Below are 6,000 nucleotides of genomic sequence, written 5' to 3' on the forward strand. Positions count from 1 at the left end.
TTGACGAAGGGTGAGATAGACCTACGAGTAGGCAATGGAGCACGAGTTGCTGCTATTGCTGTAGGAACTTATCATCTATCCCTTCCCTCTGGGCTTGTACTAGAATTAGATGATTGTTGTTATGTGCCTGCCTTGACTAAGAACATAATTTCAGTTTCTTGTTTAGACAAGAAAGGATTTTCATTTATAATAAAGAACAAATGTTGTTCTATCTATTTAAATGATATGTTCTATTGTAGTGCACCTCTGATAAACGGACTCTATATTCTAGACCTTGAAAGCCCTATCTATAACGTGAATACCAAGAGGTTCAAGTCAAATGACATGAACCAAACCTACCTCTGGCACTGTCGCTTAGGTCATATAAATGACAAGCGCTTATCCCAGCTCCATAAGGATGGTTTGCTGGACTCATTTGATTTAGAATCATATGAGATATGCGAGTCATGCCTACGAGGCAAGATGACCAAGACTCCCTTTAGTGGGCACAGCGAAAGAGCGACTGATTTGTTAGGACTCATACATAGTGATGTATGTGAATGTCGCTGCTAGAGGCGGTTATAGGTACTTCATCACGTTTACTGATGACTTCAGTAGATATGGTTATGTGTACTTGATGACACATAAGTCAGAGTCCTTTGAAAAGTTCAAAGAATTCAAGAATGAAGTACATAACCAGCTTGGCAAGAGTATTAAGATACTTCGATCAGATCGAGGTGGAGAATACCTTAGCCATGAGTTCCGTGACTATCTAGCTGAGTGTGGGATTCTATCCCAACTCACTCCTCCTGGAACACCACAGTGGAATGGTGTATCTGAAAGGAGGAATCATACCCTATTAGATATGGTACGATCTATGATGAGTCACACAGATTTTCCGACATACCTTTGGGGTTATGCTCTAGACATGGCAGCTTTTATACTCAACCGAGTTCCATCCAAGGCCGTGATAAAGACACCATATAGGATATGGACTGGGAGAGATGCCCAGGTGTCTTTCATGAGGATTTGGGGTTGTGAGGCTTACGTTCGACGTCAAGTCTCAGACAAATTAGGACCAAAATATGACAAGTGCTACTTTATTGGATATCCCAAGGAAACTAAGGGATATTACTTCTACATTCCCAGTCAGCACAAGGTAGTTGTGGCAAAGACTGGGGTCTTTCTAGAAAGGGACTTTGTTTCTAGAAAGACTAGTGAGAGCGCGTTCGATCTTGAAGAAGTTCAAGATGTGAACAATAGCACTAATGCCTCGATGGAAATTAAACTGGAACCACAAAGTGTTGTGGATGATGTTGTTCCACAAAGAGTTGAGGAACAACAATCAGTTCAAGTAGGCATACCTCTTCGCAGGTCTGATAGGGTACGTCGTCAGCCTGAGAGATACTCATTTCTCTTGTCTGACCATGATGACGTTGTGCTCATAGAGGGTGAGCCTACCACCTATCAGGAAGCTGTGATGAGACCAGATTTTGAGAAATGGCTAGAGGCCATGAGATCCGAGATGGAATCCATGTACACCAACCAAGTTTGGACTTTGGTTGATCCACCTGAAGGGGTAAAACCCATAGGGTGCAAGTGGGTCTTTAAGAGAAAGACTGACATGGATGGACTTATTTATAAGGGTCGCTTGGTAGCTAAAGGTTTCAAGTAGATTCATGGTATTGATTATGATGAGACCTTTTCTCCAGTAGCGATGTTTAAGTCCATTCGGATCATGCTTGCTATTGCAGCCTACCATGACTATGAGATATGGCAGATGGATGTCAAAACCGCGTTTCTGAATGGAAACTTGCTCGAGGATGTGTACATGACACAACCTGAGGGTTTTGTAGATCCACAGCATACTAGTAGAGTATGCAAGCTGCATAGGTCCATTTATGGACTAAAGCAAGCTTCTCAGAGCTGGAATCTTCGATTCGATGATGCAATCAAACAGTTTGGTTTCATCAAGAATGAAGATGAACCTTGTGTCTACAAGAAGGTTGTAGGGGATATAGTTGTCTTCCTCATATTGTATGTGGATGACATACTACTCATTGGGAAGGACATCCCTATGCTTCAGTCTGTCAAGACCTGGCTAGGGAGTTGCTTCTCAATGAAGGACTTAGGTGAGACATCTCGTATTCTAGGGATACAGATCTATAGAGATAGATCTAAGAGATTGCTTGGCTTAAGTCAGAGTGCATACATTGACAAGGTACTCCTTCGGTTTGCCATGTAGAACTCCAAGAAGGGATTTCTGTCGATGTCACATGGCGCGAGTCTTTCGAAGACTCAAGGTCCCTCTTCTAGAGAGGAGAGAGACCGCATGGATCAGATCCCTTATGCCTCAACCATAGGATCGATCATGTACGCCATGCTATGTACTCAACCTGATGTCTCGTATGCTTTGAGCATGACGAGCAGATACCAGTCAGATCCAGGTGAAAGTCACTGGATAGCGGTCAAGAATATTCTTAAGTACTTAAGAAGGACTAAAGAATATTTCTTGATATATGGAGGCAGTAATGAGCTAGCTGTAAAGGGTTACAGTGATGTTAGCTTCCAGACCGACCAGGATGACTATAGATCACAGTCGGGGTTCGTATTTTGCATTAATGGTGGTGCTATCAGCTGGAAGAGTTCAAAGCAGGATACAGTAGCTGATTCTACAATAGAAGCCGAGTACATTGCTGCATCAGAGGCAGCAAAAGAGGCAGTTTGGATCCGCAAGTTCATCACTGAACTTGGGGTGGTTCCTAGCATTGCTGACCCCATTGAGCTCTATTGTGATAACAATGGAGCTGTAGCACAGGCGAAGGAACCTCGCTCACACCAGCGGACCAAACACATACTACAGCGCTTCCATCTCATTCGAGAGATCATCGAGAGAGGAGATGTGAAGATTTGCAGAGTACCTACAGAGGCTAACATCGCAGATCCCTTGACCAAGGCTTTAGCACAGAAGAAGCATGATGGTCACACTAGGTCATTTGGGCTTAGAGCCTACACTGATTGACACTAGTGCTAGTGGGAGATTGTTAGCTAGAGCCCTAGAGCCAATCATTAGATGATTGTATTTTGGACTTATTGTATCATATTCTATATAAATAAAGGCATTTGGATTTTGGTTATTATACTTACTTGTATTTGTGCCAAATAAACTAAGTATAATAATATCCTTGAGTAAATGGTTCTCACCTATATCAATCGGTTAGTTGAACCGATAGTGAGATGATATAGGGAACACTACTCTTAATCATTCCTAGTCGAGTATTAACATTCAGGGACAATGTTAATGCAATAAGACTAGCATGTAGGTCAACTCGATGACTTGATCTCACAAGTCATGGATATAGAGATATCAAGTTGACACATGGGTATACATTAGAGAATGTATACTGAATGACCCGCCATGAGAAAGTATCATGGATCGTTATATGAGTGTCATATACTTTCTCATGTGGCTATTAGTATGACTACTAGTCCTTAGACCTGAAGTCACCATAGATCCCTACATAAGGAGTTATGTACTTTGGTTTCGTCAAACGTCACCCGTAACTGGGTGGACTATAAAGGCGATTACTGGGTATATAACAAATTATGCAGAGGGATGTGAGTGATGTAGATGGGATCTATCCCTCCTATATGACGGGAGTGACATCGGTATTCTTGATAGAGTAAGACCACGAAGTGCATGGCCATGCCCAAATGAGTCAATATAGGATATTGAGCTCATTTGATTTAGTGAGTCTACTTGGAGTTCAAGATTTAGATTGGTCAGAGGATGACACGGTCTATGCCTCACATTGATCAATCTAGATGTCTAGGATAGAAGAACACTTGTTATATTTTGTGAGGAGTCACAATTAGTAGTCACAAGGTGATGTCGGATATCGACATTCTTGTAACTTGGGTAATAATGATGTGTTGCTAGATACCGCTCATTACTTATGCTCCTAAATGGGTTTAGGGCATTGCCAACGTTACAGGAACCTATAGGGTCACACACTTAGGACAATTAGATGGAGATTAGGTTCATATGATGAACCAAGAGGATTAGATTCATTTGATGAATGAAATTGGATTAAGAGTAATCCTAATTGGGCTAACTTGAGTTCGACTCAAGTTGATTCATGTGTTCAATGAGTCTAATTTAGATTTTGACTCATTGAATCAATTTAATTAAATGAATTAGATTCATTATATTAAGTTGGCTTGAATCAAATGGTTGGATTCGATCAACCATGAAAGAGATTTGGTCAAGTTTGACTTGACTTGAGAGGAAGAGGAAGAGTCAAGTTTGACTTGACTAATTGCCACATCATTGGTGAGATGGCAATATGTGGACCAATGATGATGTGCCACATCATCAAAGTGTGCCACCTCATGGGAGTTACAATTCCATTCTCTTTAATGGTTACATTTAATGAGAATGGGGGTTACACCTTGGAGAGTGGCCGGCCACTTATGGTCTTGAATGAAATTCATTTTTTTATTCAAGGGTAATTGATTATTGCATCTTCTTCCTCTCAAGCTCTCCCTCTCCTCCTTCCTTGGCCGAACCACATAGGTGCTAGCACACCTTGGTTTTTGGTCATCTCCACCTAATTAGTTCGTGTGGATACTTCTAGAGGAGTGTCTATTTTGACACTCTCGAGATCCGGCACCGTTTGGACGAGCAGGAACGCGAAGGGCTTCGCTACAAGGGTAAATTTCTAAACATGTAGATCTAAGTGTAGATCTAGATAGTAAACTCGTACTCGTAAGTTTTTCGTAAATTTTCTTCGCACGGATCCATGGCTAGGGGCTTTCGGGGTTTCCGCGACGTGAAAAAGCGGGTTTCGCGGCCCGAAAAACCCAACATTTGTTACTGCGTGGTTGTGAGAAATGTGTTCCAGTCGCCTGTGGCTGCGTATATATTGTTTTTATTATGGATTTGGTCACCGGTACAGGGGAGACTCTGCCGAAATTTTTCAGTAGGAATTCATCTGGGCCGTGATAAATCTAACTGATGTTATTAATAGCGTTAGTGACATTAGTAAGTAGAGTATAGTTAGGTAACGGTCGCCCTTAGAGAGTAGTAGTAAGAAGGGTGGTTGTTATAGTTGGTATCAGAGCAGTGTTCCATTCTCTAGCATCACACACACATCGGCATCATCCTCGCCATCTCCAAGTAAGAAAGTATTTAAATCCTTTCTTTATTCTGCTTTCCTTATTATTAACTGCAGTATAGAGTACTTGTTTTTTTTGAGTACTAAAGTAAGATAGAAGATTTAGTTTCCCTTTTCTTTATTCATACTTATGTATGATTAGAAGGGTTAGAGAGAGGATACCAAGTCTTTTTCTTTGCATAATTAGATGTTAAGAAAAAGGATGTCCCCGTACCGTTCGTACTGAGAACCAAGATCAGGAGAACGAAGAGCTTAGATCAACTGAGCCCAATCTCTCTGAAGTTGTTGCCCAACTCCAGAGACAAGTAGCAGAACAGCAGCAAGTGATTGCCAATCTGATGGCAAACCAGCCAGCAGTTCCTCCCCCTCCTCCAGCTATCACTGCAGAGACTCCAGTGGTAATTGAGACTCCACCAACTACCCAGGGAGCCGTCACAGCACCCCAGAGACCAGAAGCTTATCTTATACAGTGGCCGAAGCTGGAACCAGAGAGCTTCTCAGGCACGACTGAGCCTTGGGATGCCCAGGCTTGGTTTAAAACACTAGAGAGCACTATGGAGCTTCTTGGCTGGTCAGAAGTTGAGAAGGTCAAGTGCGCCTCTTTCTGCCTGTCTGGAGATGCTCGTATGTGGTGGGAGAGGATAAAGACCAAGAGAGCAGCCGATTAGATGAGCTGGGCAGATTTTCAGTTAGAGTTCTATGAAGAGTTCTATCACCAACAAGCACTATGAGGAGTTTATAGAGTTCAAGCCATCCAAGATAGAAGACAAGACAGTAGGGAGCCCGGAGCCCCAGTCAAGTAAGTCCAGAAGAATAGAAAGAAGGTAAGAAAGAGGGGGTTCGG

The sequence above is a fragment of the Zingiber officinale genome, chromosome 1A (genome assembly GCF_018446385.1).
Source record: "Zingiber officinale cultivar Zhangliang chromosome 1A, Zo_v1.1, whole genome shotgun sequence".
Taxonomy (NCBI): domain Eukaryota; kingdom Viridiplantae; phylum Streptophyta; class Magnoliopsida; order Zingiberales; family Zingiberaceae; genus Zingiber; species Zingiber officinale.